The 15,226-nt window shown below is 40.2% G+C and overlaps 1 protein-coding gene across 2 annotated transcripts in view; it reads right to left on the bottom strand.

Moving 5' to 3' along the window:
* The window catches only part of LOC140463542 (inositol polyphosphate-5-phosphatase A-like), a 528,804-nt gene that overhangs the window by 357,342 nt on the left and 156,236 nt on the right, over nucleotides 1-15,226 (bottom strand). The window lies entirely within an intron of this gene.

The following is a 15,226-nucleotide window of genomic DNA, read 5'->3' as shown; positions in this document are numbered from 1 at the left end:
AATGGTGACAGATGTAATAGTTTGTTTTACTTTACTTAAGACTGTATCCACTCTAGAGTCCACATATAAAAAAGCGAAGCGAGATTGAAAGGTAAGTGTGAGGGTTTAGCTGAAATAATTTAATTTATTCTGTGGCCTATACCTTTACTCCAGGGATTAAGCACAAAAGAAATGTTAGATTTATAGTAGACTATTTGACCAAGATTGATTGTATCAATTAGTTAACAACTCCATGATCATTGTATTATATGCAATAATGGTTAGTGGCAAGCTTGATGGAGCTTGACCTTTCTCTACCCAACGATTCCTATGTTTCCATTTTCGTAAACATTGTAAGAACTACGAACAGGAAATGCCTGAAATAAGCAGCACTTCGACCAACATCTGAAAAGAGAAAAGGACAGGGTAACATTTCAGGTTTAGATATTTTATCAGAAGATATTCATTTGTCTGAAACATTAATCAGTCTCTTTTCTGTTCAGATGCTATGGAGCTGTTACATAGTTCGCAAAGGTTCTGTTCATACTTCAGACTTCCATTGCAGTTCCTTCTGTCAAAGGCCATGCCAATGTCCAGACATTACAGGGTGGATTCACTTTTTACATGGATTGTGAATGTCACCTGCAAAGTTCAGTTTCAATCCATACAATTGAGTCACCAGTGACAGTGGGGACGTAGGGCTGGAAGTTACTTTTGAAAACACTCCTGAATTCATGCCTTAAGTAACATTCCAGGAACTAAAGAAATGCAAAAGTGGCATCTTCTGAATGCTGGACAGGCTGCAGAAGTACCCCTCTGCACACGCTGCATAATAGCAATCACTGGAAAACTGCGCCATTGCCTCTGGAGTCAGGATGATAACAGGGGAGCGCTGCAAGTTTGGAAATCCAAAAGCAAAACAGGAAATATTGGAAATATACAGAATGACATCTGCATTTTTAAGATAAAAGGCTAATTAGGGTCTGTGAATATCTCTCTTTGAAGGCACCCACCCAAAATGTCATAACCTGCAGACTGAAACACTGTTGAATCCCAGCATAATCTGTCTTTCGTCGTCATCTATTTAATTGCCATTAATTCCTTGCTCTTATTGTCACTTCTAGTACATACATCAAGTAAAAGTTACAAGAATAGTGTACAGGATATGCATAATTACATCAGTTACACAAATGGGACTGAGAACATATTATATTAATAACGTCTACATCCACAGTCACATTCCACAAGTACCTTGTGCTGTGACAAAAAGAGAAATAAATAAGTGGCATTGATTAGTGTTATGCAAACAAACTGTGGCAGCAAATATCCTGGAAAATAATACAATGCCTAAGAACGTTTGTTATAATATCAGTCCAAGAATCAGTCATAGAAGGACAGCCAGATATTGTTTTATACTGATTTCTAGCATTTCAATGAGCATAAAGATTATACAAAAAAGACATTGAAAAATTGCAACATCGCAAAACTCAAATTGTCTTCAATGAAAATGTTTCAATTTACCCATGATAACAGAATCTAAGTTTTATTTCTGGCACAGACAGTGATTGAATTTTTCAGTTCTTTATACACAGCAGTGATCCTTCTTCCCATACAAATCATCTCAGAATCCGGCTCCCCAGTGAAATAATAACATTTTAACACAGCACATTTGAAATGATGAATCATATTCTGAACTATGTTCAGTATTAACTTTAAATCCTCCAACTGTAGAGACCTTGGGCTAAATATTGGAGGGATTTGATCATTGGAATGATGGTTAGAATTCTTTTCAATTTATGAATTTCCAGCAAATAGAACAATAAACCACTAAATTGGAAATTGAGACATTTTTCAAATACAAATCCAGTTTGAGCGTACTGGTGGACAAAGTGACTCAAGAGAGAGGGGAGCCACCACAGATAAGCCTGACACTGTGTTTCCCAGTTGTCCATATGGATGCACTTCTCTTGCAAGTGCTAGATAGGGAACCAAAATTTGTCATAAAGATGTTGAAACAAATAGCAACATCCCATTGCTCTTTCTTATTTTTTCTCTTAGGTCATCCCTTCAGATTAAGAATGACTTGCTTCCACGCCAGGTAGATGTGTTCTGAGATGGTTGATAAGTCAAATGCATATTGTCAAGTGCATAAGTCAAAGGCAAGTATTATTGGGGGTTAGGTAAATGAATGACTGGATGCTTTGAGTGCTCTCTCTGATGATTAACTTTTGCGGCTGCATGTTCCCATCAAAATCCTCCAACCTGTTCATTGCCTTCCAGAATAAACCTTATCCATTTTAGTCAGCTGCAAACTCTCATTATTCAGCACAAGTCTTCGATCTCTTCAGAGATGCATTAAGGACATCCTTAAGGCAGCTTGTCCGCTCAGGAGGTTCCTGATATGACAACATTCAGAGCAGAATAGCTGCTTCTGGCATTTGGTGCCAGGCATACAGATCACATGGCATGCCAAATTGAGTTGGTTTTGAGTGATTATTGCCTCACTGCTAGGCATATTAGCCTGGGAATGGACATTTTGAACACTTTAGTTTTGCTACTCACAGCTACATGAATAGACCGAGAAGAATCAGGACAGTGACGGACAATCCTGGTGAATGTACCTGGGAATACAGAACAACCTTGATTATCCGAATGAGATGGCAGGGAATATTTTGTTCTGATAACTGAGAGTTCAGATAGCAGATTGTTTGGCTAATGGATAACGTTTTTACAGGACCTTGAGATCTTGTTCGGATAATCAAAAATTCGGATAATTGATGTTCAAATAATCAAGGTTGTTCTGTATATAAAACTGGTGGATGGGTCATTATTATATTTTTAAAAAGCAACATCACTGCCTCCAGTAAACAGTGCTACAATTCATTGTTATCTCAGCCACTCCAGACAAGTGAATAATGATCATTAGGTATATTGGGAGTTCCATGCATGCATAGCTTGAGCAAGTTGACAATAGGTGAACCATGAAAAGAATATGATGTTCATCTTCATCTTCACTCCCTTGAATTCAAATAAACGTCATTTGGAAGTATTTTTGTGCATGTCAGTTCTCACTAATGACACGGACTTGAATATTTATTTAGAAAACTGAATTAGCTATTCATCACATGATCAGGCTGGATCACATAAAGTACCACTGCGTCCTGCTACCCTCTGTTTCCAATTATCGCCATGTTACTGAAAGTTCCCACTGGACCAAAAATACGAGAAGTAGTTAGGAATCTCAAGAGCACCACTGAACCCTGTATTTCATATGTTTTGCATGGATGGGATTGGAGGTGGTCCAAGATCATTTAAGTGACAAGCTAGCTCCAATGAAATGAGGTTTTGAAGTCCCTGATGTCTGGAAACCCAAATATGGACTATTAGATTGGATAAGCAAATCTGCTCTCAGTTTATTTCTTTGGAACAACCATGGCATCCCTTTGGGGAGCTGGTGTAACCATGTTCCAGGACACCTGGGGAATGGATGGTTGGGTGGTAACACTGAATTTTCCAGCTGAGACAGGTTAGGTGGTAGAACTGCAGAGATGCCTGGGCTTAAATTGTTGGGTACCCTTCCTGGCAAGCCCTCGCCTCTGAATGACCTTGCTGAAAGATAAAGTGGCCACAATAAAAGCTACCCATCTTACAGTGGCAAGTGGCTGATCAAGTCCATTAGCAGGCCAAGTAGGCATAGGGTAGTGGTCATGGGTAGGGTGATAGTGCCATACAACTTTCCAATGGTGAACAGGGCCCTCTTTGAGGTCAGATCCTGGAACTGAACTGGAAGCAGCTTCCAGGCAGGGTGGCAGTGGTCGATTGATGACTCCTCTCCATCACTGTGAAACACATCCGCTAGGTTGCAATGGCCAAGTCTTGAACAATCCTCTGGGAAGGATTTCCTTCTCTAACCGATATCCTGATAACTGTGACTATGTGAAATTTCTAATTGTAGTCAGTGCTGAGTATCTCTATTTAGAGTCACCAGTCACATAGTCACATAGAGTCATCTAGCCTCCTGCCTGCCTCAGTAAGCCTAACCTGGGACTGCTTGCAAGACATTGTCAGAGGTCATCTGATCAAGGCACCTACTTACCACTTTGATCATTTTTGTTAATTGGATGGGACTCACAGTTAATTGGATGGGACTCAATGGCTACATCCACTTCCAGTTTCCTAACCTAGATCCTAGATCAGTGACCTAGATCAGTAAGATCCAACCAGAAATTTCCAGCCCACTGCCCACTACCACAAACACTCTTCCCTCAACACTAACTCCATTTCTCTTTGGTCATTGTCTGAGATTGAACCAAACCTCTCAGAACTTTGCTGCGCTATTCATTCCTAGCTGACCTTTGATCCCATGTAGATTCCATCAGCAAGGTAACCTACTTGTAACTCCATAACATTATCAGTCACCAACTATGCCTCGTCTACACCGTTGTTACCTCGAGGAAACTATTTCAGTGCTCTCCTTGCTGTTCTCTCATCTTCCACCCTCTGCCTTTTTGATTCCTTCAAAGTTATGCTATACCTAACTCGTAGCAAACTTCATACAGCCATCCTTTCAGGGCTTGACTCATCTCCATCTCTGTACTTTCCTCTCGTCCAATACCTACCGCCCTCCAATTCCAAACTTCTGATTTTCATAACAATGCCACTGGTAACTGGGCCTTCAGCTGTCTTCCTTTAGTAGCTTTGACCATAGGCTCTGGAATTCACATCCCAAATCTCTCCCCTGTCTTCCATTTTGATACTCCCTGAAAACCTAACTCCGACCAAATTCTTGTGTCTTAATATCTCCTTTTTTAACTTGGTGTTGAATTGTGTTTGGTAAATTGTGACTATGAAGCACCTTGGGACATATTAGCAACATTAAAAGGAGCCTATAAAATCCAAGTTGTTCATGTTGGTTGACAGGATAGAGTAGCCAAAGAGAAGCATTCCAAGTGTAGAACTTGGCAAAGTCATGTCAAACCTACAAAATTCAAAACAATCATGTACTCTTATTCATTGGCCAATCCATAAAGCTCATGACAAGCCAGGCCATTACTGTTTTCCATTGCAAACATTAATAAAAAAAATTGCTTTCATATTCCCTACTGTGCATACACACACAAAAACCTCAGAATAAATCTCCTCAGCTGTGAATTGCTGTTGCCAGTGCTTAACAGTCAGCAGAAAAATTCAATTCTGGTCAGAAGGAAGCACATTAAAACCAGTGCCAGCTTTACAAATGGGATGTGAAATGTGACAATTCTCATGTCAATCATGCTCAATCCTAACTCATTGGGTTCACTGGCTGTCAACATTAATCCTTGTACAGTGGAAAATGTGATTCAGAGCAGTATTTTACCATCCACCTTGATAGTTACAATAGCATGAAAGAGACAAGATTATTTCATTTATAATTTGTATGTATTCTAAATAATGCTGTTGTTTATTTTAAATAAAAGCCACACCTGAGCAGGTGCATTTTTTTCGTTCTGCCAAATTCTCTCCCTGTATGTTTTGTTTTTGTTGTCAGTACTAAACAAATAAAAATTAAAGGCAAGCAGCTACTGCAACAAAGTGTATTTACATAAGAGAATTATATTTAGATTACTGCTATAGAAATAAAGCCAATAATTAATCACTACAATAAATGGTGGAGACTGATATGTGAAGAATTTTCTCCTGTTTGTCAAAACATATTGGAATACTCAAATTTATTTAGATGGGAAAGGTCTGTTGGTGGTGGTGGTGGTTGGGAGGGAGGGAAGGGGATTTTTTTAGTTGCAATTTGATCTTTGCAATCTGTTTTGGATGCATTTATATTGTCACTTTCTGTCAGAAATGACAGGTTCCATCAAAATCACATCGCTGCTCACACAGACCCTGAGACAAGAGGGACTTGTTACCACAGCTAGAACTCCCACTGGCTGAATTTGAATACTAGCCCAGCTGTTTGAAGCAGGATTTGAAATATGCTGAGACCTCTGCATAGATTTTGAATCTTATCTTTATATCTTCTCTAAGTGATAGATCAGAGAGAATGCCCCACTTTGCAAGGCAATAAAATTAGTGGCAGAAAGCGGTGGATCTACACAAATCTCACCGCACACAAGACACTGGGTGGAATCAAGCAACAAGTGCTAGGTGAGACTCATGGCAAAATCAGACAGCAAGTCCAGAGACACCCAACTCTGTGTCAGCAGCAACAATTCACTGTCTCCTTCTCAGTTTTCTCTTCACAGATGCTGCCAGACCTACTGAGTTCTCCAGCAATTTCTGTTTTTAGTTTTGGATTTCCAGCATCCGCAGTTCTTTTGTTTTCTTTCGCTGCATCCTTTTATGCATTTGCTGATTCTCACTTGGCAGATTAAGAGAGATCGTAGCTTGCTAAACACTTTCTTAATCCCACAACCCATTTCATTAATATTCAGCTTCCCATCCTACCAAACATGCTGAACAGTTCTATGTCAAGAATTCTCAATGTGGAGTTTAGTGGGGGAACGCAACTTACTTCAAAGGGCCTCCATATTGAACACTGGGCACCAACATCAACTGGTCATCTGCAACCCATGTCCACAGATATTGGCATTCCAAATGCAACAGCTTCTAATAACCGTGATGCACATCTCTTATTCCCTTATAGTATGCTTCTGCATTTAAGTGCTGAACTGGCAACTATCATTGTAATGCTGCTGCAAGGACACTCTGCACTCACTCACTCTGAGTCTAGCTGGACAGTCACAGCATCCCTGTCTTGCTTTGGCTTTTCACATTTGCCTTCTCAGCCAGAGAAGCCAGACTCACTGTATCTGTATTATTGTGCTATTTAGCAGAGACACAAAACTAGAAAGATGGTTATGATTGTCAGCAGTTCTTCAGTCAAATCCATGGGGTCCCAGCACAGCAAGTTAAAAACAGCCTCTGAACACCAGTCCAGAGACTTGGTCATGGTCAGTCAGCCAATTGATGCTCTCCTCATAAAGGGTCGAAGAGCTGAATGTAGGGTAGCCCACCATCCTTTCACTCTGATATGGAATGTTTTCCTACTGCCATGAGAGAATGCCTGGAATTAGGGGAGAAGATAATGTCAGGCATAGCTTTAATTTTGATGCAGGTGGGGCGGTGGCCTGTGGGTAAGTGAGATGCACAGACAGCATGAAGGTTAATGATGGTCTTGGGGCTCGGGAGGTGTGACAGTGAGTGAGGGAAGATTTTGGAGGCAATAGTGAGAATGTGCCTTGGTGAGAATGGGTGCAGTAGCAGAAATAGAGCAATTATGAGATATAAGAGAGAGATTAATGGAACTTATACTGATGCAGTGGAGGCCTTGTAGAAAGGATATTGTTAAGCTGGAGAGGGTTCAGAAGAGATTTACCAGGATGGTATGGAAGGTTTGAGTTATAAAAAAGGCTGGATAGACTGGGACTTTTTTCACTAGAGCATAGCAGATTGAGATGGCAACCTCATAAAAGCTAATAAAATAATGAGGAATATAGATAGAGTTAGTGGTAGCTGTCCTTTCCCTAGAATGTAGGATTTCAAGACTAGGGGGCACATTTTTAAGGTGAGAGGAGAAAGATTTTAAAAGGACATGGGGGACCTTTTTTACACAGAGGGTGGTATGTGTGTGGAATAAACATCCTGGAGAAGTGGTGGATGTGGGTACAATTACAACATTTAAAATACATTTGGATAGGTACATGAATAGGAAAAGTTTGGAGGGATATGGGTCAGAAGCAGGCAAGTGGGACTAGTTCAGTTTGGGATTATGTTCAGCATGGACTGGTTGGACTGAACAGTTGGTGTCCATGCTGTATGACTATGACTCCATAAAAGGAGAAAGTGAGGACTGCTGATGCTGGAAATCAGAGTCAAAAGGTGTGGCGCTAGAAAAGCACAGCAGGTCAGGCAGCATCCAAGGAGCAGGAGAATCAATGAGAATCAGGAATGATGAAGGGCTTATGCCCGAAACGTCGATTCTCCTGCTCCTCAGATGCTGTCTGATCTGTTGTGCTTTTCCAGTGCCACACTCTATGATTCCATAAGGTCACTGACCTTCTCCCTATTTTACTGTGCATTCCTCCAGACAACTGAGATTCTGCCCCTCCAGATGGCAACCTCAGACCAGGTTAGCATGATTTCAGATCATGGCCTCCTTTTCTAGTACAGACTTCCTAACTGTGGTCAGGACCAGGGGCGCAACATGTACTGGGAAATAGAAAAGGCCTGTCAGAAAGGCAAGGTCATGGTGATCATGGGAGACTTCAATATGCAGGTGGACTGGGTAAATAATGTTGCCAGTGGATCCAAGGAAAGGGAATTCTTGGAATGCTTACAGGATGGCTTTTTGGAACAGCTTGTCATGGACCCCACAAGGCAGCAGGCTATTTTGGACCTAGTGCTATGTAATGAACCAGACTTTATAAAAGATTTTAAAGTAAGAGAACACTTAGGAAGCAGCAATCATAATATGGTAGAGTTCAGTCTGCAGTTTGAAAGAGAGAAGGCAAAATCAGATGTAATGCTGTTACAGTTAAATAAAGGTAATTATGAGGGCATGAGAGAGGACCTGACGAAAATCGATTGGAAGCAGAGCCTAGCAGGGAAGACAGTAGAGCAAAAATGGCAGGAGTTTGTGGGTAAAATTGAGGACACTGTATAGAGGTTCATCCCCAAGAAAAGAAAGATTACCCGGGGAGGCATTTGACAGCCATGGCTGACAAAGGAAGTCAGGAAATCTATCAAAGAAAAAGAGAGATCCTATAAAGTGGCCAAGAGCACTGGGAAATCAGAAGATTGGGAAGGCTACAAAAACAAACAGAGGATAACAAAGAGAGAAATAAGGAAGAAGAGGATCAAATATGAAGGTAGGCGAGACAGTAATATTAGAAATGATAGTAAAAGCTTCTTTCAACACATAAGAAACAAACAACAGGCAAAAGTAGACATTGGGCCACTTCAAACTGATGCTGGAAGCCTAGCGATGGGAGATAAGGAAATAGCTGGAGAACTTAATAAGTACTTTGCGTCAGTCTTCACAGTGGAAGACATGAGTAATATCCCAACAATTAAAAGGAGTCAGGGGGCTGAGTTGTGTATGGTTGTCATTACAAAAGAGATAGTGCTAGAAAAGCTAAAAGGTCTTAAAATTGACAAATCTCCTGGCCCCGATGGGATACATCCTAGAGTTCTGAGGAAGGTGGCTGAGGAAATAGTGGAGGCGTTGGTTGAGATCTCTCAAAAGTCACTGGAGTCAGGGAAAGTCCCGGATGATTGGAAGATCGCTGTTGTAACCCCATTGTTCAAGAAAGGATCAAGACAAAAGATGGAAAATTATAGGCCAATTAGCCTAACCTCGGATGTTGGTAAAATTCTAGAATCCATCATTAAGGATGACGTTTCTAAACTCTTGGAAGAGCAGGATTGGATTAGAACAAGTCAACATGGATTTAGTAAGGGGAGGTTGTGCCTGACAAACCTGTTAGAATTCTTTGAAGAGGTGACAAGTACGTTAGACCAGGGAACCCCAGTGGATGTGGTCTATCTAGACTTCCAAAAGGCCTTTGATAAGGTGCCACATGGGATGCTGCTGAGTAAGGTGAGGGCTCATGGTGTTCGAGGTGAGCTACTGGGATGGATTGAGGATTGGCTGTCTGACAGAAGGCAGAGAGTTGGGATAAGAGGTTCTTTTTCGGAATGGCAGCCGGTGACAAACGGTGTCCCACAGGGTTCAGTGTTGGGGCTGCAGCTGTTCATGTTATATATTAATGATCTGGATAAAGGGACTGAAGGCATTCTAGCGAAGTTTGCCAATGATACGAAGATAGGTGGACAGGCAGGTAGTACTGAGGAAGTGGGGAGGCTGCAGAAGGATCTAGACAGTTTGGAAGAGTGGTCCAGGAAATGGCTGATGAAGTTCAATGTGAGCAAATGCGAGGTCTTGCACTTTGGAAAAAAGAATACAAGCATGGACTACTTTCTAAACGGTGAGAAAATTCATAAAGCCAAAATACAAAGGGATCTGGGAGTGCTAGTCAAGGATTCTCTAAAGGTAAACATGCAGGTTGAATCTGTGATTAAGAAAGCGAATGCAATGTTGCCATTTACCTCAAGAGGGTTGGAATATAAAAGCAGCGATGTGCTACCGAGACTTTATAAAGCTCTGGTTAGGCCCCATTTGGAGTACTGTGTCCAGTTTTGGGCCCCACACCTCAGGAGGGACATCCTGGCACTGGAGTGTGTCCAGCGGAGATTCACACGGATGATCCCTGGAAAGGTAGGTCTAACATACGAGGAACGGCTGAGGATCCTGGGATTGTACTCATTGGAGTTCAGAAGGTTAAGGGGAGATCTAATAGAAATTTACAAGATAATACATGGCTTGGAAAGGGTGGACGCTAAGAAATCGTTTCTGTTAGGCGAGGAGACTAGGACCCATGGGCACAGCCTTAGAATTAGAGGGGGTCAATTCAGAACAGAAATGCGAAGACATTTATTCAGCCAGAGAGTAGTGGGCCTGTGGAATTCATTGCCACGGAGTGCAGTGGAGGCCGGGATGCTAAATGTCTTCAAGGCAGAGATTGATAAATTTTTGATGTCACAAGGAATTAAGGGCTACGGGGAGAATGCTGGTAAGTGGAGTTGAAATGCCCATCAGCCATGATTAAATGATGGAGTGAACTCGATGGGCCGAATAGCCTTACTTCCACTCCTATGTCTTATGGTCTTATGGTCTTATAGTCTTGAGGGAAGAGAGTGTTCCACATGTGACTCATCCAGCAGGACTTCTAGGTCACTGCTTGCGCAGCAGAGGGGGACAATTTCCTTTGTCCACCGTGTCTGAGGCAAATGTTAGGAGACATGCAGGAGAACTCCTAACAGTGCTCTTCCGAGTGCATCACTTTTCACAGATGATGCCAGTGGACCAGATGCCAGTTGTTCTGGAATATATGCCAGTGGCGAACTGTTTCAGGAATAGTGCCTGGTAGGTTGAGGCTAGAATTGGATGTGAAGGATGCCATAGGAGCAGGGTAAACAGTTAATGAGGCAAGTTTAGTAAAATATGGAAAGTAAACTTGCTAGCCCCTTGTTAAAACCCCTCCAAAGTAATGGACAAGGACCGACAAAACTGCAAGATTCAGTTCAATGAGACTGTTAACAGGATTCCCACTGGCATCTCCGTCATTGTCCTGAATAGAGTACAGGTAAAGGTTTACTGTCTGATTAGGAAATCAATCTCACAACTCTAATGTCTCTCTCTCTCTCTTTTTCTTTCAATTGCAAATTTTCCCATTCTTTCCCTAATGTACAGTTCCTATCAGTTTTAATGTCCACATTTAAAAGGTACCAGTGCGTGTTTTAGCCAGCACATGATAACAATTATCGACTTCTAATTACACAACATAAAACTGTTTGTTACTGCATCTTAAATGGATCTTTCATTTCAGACAGAAACAGCTGTGTTTAGCCAATAGTTCACTCTACGTTGAGGTACATAAATTGGAATATGAAAAAGAAGTTTTAGAGGCAGGCTTCACTTTCCAACTCTTCTAAAATAGTCTGCATATGAGCCCACTATCGAGCAAATAAACTGGCCCTCTGAGATATCCCAACAATGTAATGTCATCACATAAATGCAAATGCTTCTTTTTTCTTCAAATGTTTCTAAAGAAATATAAAATTCAGTCTAAATAAAGTGATGTTTATGTACCAACTACAAAAATTTCAGTACTGAAGTCATAGGAAAAAAATAGTTTGCTTGTGGTCATCAGCGTGTCCAAGACAGGCTAAGAATTGGCATTAAGAAATGCTGTACAAAACTGGTTAAGAATTCAACTCTCATAAATCAAACAACATCAAAAGCAAACATATTGGGCAAGTCATTTTTTAAATTTGATGACTATTGATAGTTTTATTAATACTGCCAAAGAACACTAGACACCACATATAAATAGCAAACTGTATTCACTTGAAGTCCTGCATGAGCAAGGTTTATATCTTAATTTAATTTCTCTATCCCTAACAAGGATTTATTTTCTTCAAATCTCTATGAAATAATGTTGTTTCTTTTTTACAGTAAATTCATAACATAATTGCAAATCCTCTGTTGTGAGTGCCAATATGCTGTCCTCTGTAAAAACACTTATGCCATTAAGAATATTACATGGACTATCAAAAGGACAAACTCTATTTATAAACACTTCCAAGATCATTTCACATTTCAAACTACTTTACTGAAAGTTTCTTTTTTGATGTGCAGTCACTGCTGTAATGTAGGAAACACAGCAACCTTCTAGAAACAACATACAGTAATAGCCAGATAATCTGTTTGGTGATGGTGGTGATAAATATTGATCTTGACATTCAGGATATCTACCCTTCTCCTGTTTGAGAGGATACTACAGCATCTGTCTACATTTCAGGGCAGACGAATGGTATTTACAGTCTCAAGTAAAAGGCAGCATCTTTGACAATGTAGCCCTTCCATCGTACTACACTGGAGCATTAGCCTCAATGTTTGTACTCATGTTCCAGAGTTGGTTTTGAATCCAGAAGCTTGTGACTCAGCATTGAGGGTGATACAATCACTCTACACATTATTGGAACTCATTAATCTATCCAGGGCCTCAAAACTGGTCATTTTGACCTCTCTCAGTCTTTCCTCTATCTAAAACCACTAAATATTGAAAATCTCAAGTTACCATCCCTTAATTGGACCATCTGGATAGTTGGAGATTTGTATATTTTATCTTGATGATGTGTGACATTAAATCTTTGGCAAATTGTCAGAACTGTCAATTGAAAGAAGTAACAGAATGGGTATCCTTCTGTGAAATTAAGATTGGCACATATAACAATGAAACAATGGCATTGTTATTCAGAGGTTTAGATATGATTAAAAGGTACTGAACTTTGAAATAAAATGGCAGTTTTGTGCTTGTGAAGAAGAAGAAATCCCCTAATATCCACAGTGGAATCCAGATTAGCAATAAGATGAGGGAAAGTGCTAAACAGCCCATCATCCTTAGGCTAATTTCTTTCAAGGGGCAGACAGGCTATAACAATAGTTACTCAGATATATGTATTTACTTGGTTGTAACACCCATGAATTTAAACTGCACAACTACTTTCCAAATAAAGACTACACAGAAAGAACTGAGACACTCTACATGAAACACACCTCTCAAACTATTAACATTAATACCTTTCAGTGCAAAGCTCTGTTAATTGAAATTCTAGCAGGAATTTAACACACATTACATCATTGTACAGCTTTTATCTTTAGTTTAGATTGAGCAGTAGCAAGTGATACTTTTGACTTGCTTACATTGGCAAAAGGAGTTGTGAGAAAAAGGTTGTGGAATGCATTCAAGATAACTTCCTAGAAGAACCAATGAGGGAACATGTTATTTTGTGTAATCAGATGGCGTAATTATTCATTTTGTGGTAAGGCATCCTCCGAAAAGGGTGAGCATGCTCTAATGAATTTTATATAAGTTTGAGAATTATGTGGCTAAGTCTGAAACCAAGTTTCTAAATTTAATCAAAGACAATTGTGGATAAGTGCAGGGAGAGTTGGTTTAGGTACATTGGGAACTTAGGGTTTAAAAGTGATCAATAAGCAATGACAAACATTTAAAATATAAAATTCATAATTCTACAAATATGCATTCCCTTCAGGAATAAAAATGTAACTGGAAAAGTAGCTTGGCCAAAGCTAATGTAAAAATTAAGACAATATGAGATTAAAAGAAGGTTAGAGTCTTGTCACAGGGAGAAGTAAATCTTGAGGATTGAGAAGAGTTCAAAAATCAGCAAAGAGAGACAAAAGTATTAATAAAGAGGGTGAAAATATAATGAAGGTAAATTAACAATGTAAAAACATTTGATAAGGAGCCACACAAAAATATAATTCATAACATCGTGGTAATATATTAGGATTGGCATAGAAAGGAGAAGTAGGAATAAGTGGGTCATTTTGGGAATGACAGAATGCAATGTCTGGAGTCTCACAAGGATCAGTGCTTGCATATCAATTACCTACAACTCATATAAATGACTTGGATTGAGGTTTGAGTGCATCCAACCAAGTTTTTTTTATTAAATGGGAAACTAAGCTGTGAGGAGAGTGCAAAGAAGCTACAATGGGAAATAGTATGTTGCTGGAAAAGCACAGCAGGTCGGGCAGCATCTGAGGAGCCGGAGAATCGATGTTTCAGGCCAAAGCCCTTCATCAGCTCTTCTGGCCCGAAACGTCGATTCTCCGGCTCCTCAGATGCTGCTTGACCTGCTGCACTTTTCCAGCAACACACTCTTGACTCTGATCTCCCGCATCTACAGACCTCACTTTCCCCTACAATGGGAAATAAACTAGTTAACTGATGTTTACCTTTATAACTGAGAAGGAGATTCTTCAGCAGACTTTTCACCAGAGGGCTGAGGACGTTTAGATGATGAGTGTATTCAAAAGAGTAACTGAAAAATTCTTTTGAATTAAGTGATGAGACAAATACAGAAAAGAAGTTGATGTAGAAATTCAGCGAAGGAATGGTGAAACAGTTTCAAGGGCTGTTAATGTTCACCATCTCCTGCTTATGTTTTTAGCAGTGATTGACAAGAATGTTGACTTGCACAATGAAATATAGCAAAAGTGCTCCTGCTCTCCACTCACCATGCAGTTCGATGCTACTTGACCTTTACTGGACATACCCTGTGAAAGCTACTCATCACTGGTTGGGTTAGCGTTTTTTCAATTAGTTTAGGAGTGGTTACGAGTAAACTAATCACAATGAAAGCTCTATTCCTTTCCGAACAATGCTGCTTGGGTTTCCATGGTGCTGAAGTCTAATGTTTTCAATCAGCCTCAATCAGGCAACCAATAAGTTGCAACAAGGGAAGTAAAGCACATGCAAGAGTTTAAAAAAACTCTTCCGTGAATGGGAACTCAAATCAAGTCCCTAATCACTGTAGCAATCGCCTGTATTTTATAGAAAGATCTAAGTGCAATTAGCTCATTTTGAATGCACAATTAGCAAGAGATGGCTAGTTGCTGATGCATGAACAGCACTGGACTTCATGTGAACTCAGATATATTGAATAATAGTTTTACAACTATTGGACTTCAAGCAACTGCCGTCATTCTTATGGGAGTGTCAAATCCTGGATCACTATCTCAAACTTGATTAATCAGGGTTGTAAACTGTATACAAGGTAAAGTGACTGAATGTTCAACAGGAATAATAGGGGGCTGGGT

Source organism: Chiloscyllium punctatum, chromosome 38 (assembly GCF_047496795.1).
Source record: "Chiloscyllium punctatum isolate Juve2018m chromosome 38, sChiPun1.3, whole genome shotgun sequence".
Taxonomy (NCBI): Eukaryota; Metazoa; Chordata; class Chondrichthyes; order Orectolobiformes; family Hemiscylliidae; genus Chiloscyllium; species Chiloscyllium punctatum.
The sequence above is the reverse complement of the archived record's forward strand: the minus strand, read 5'-3'. Positions and strand labels throughout refer to the sequence as shown.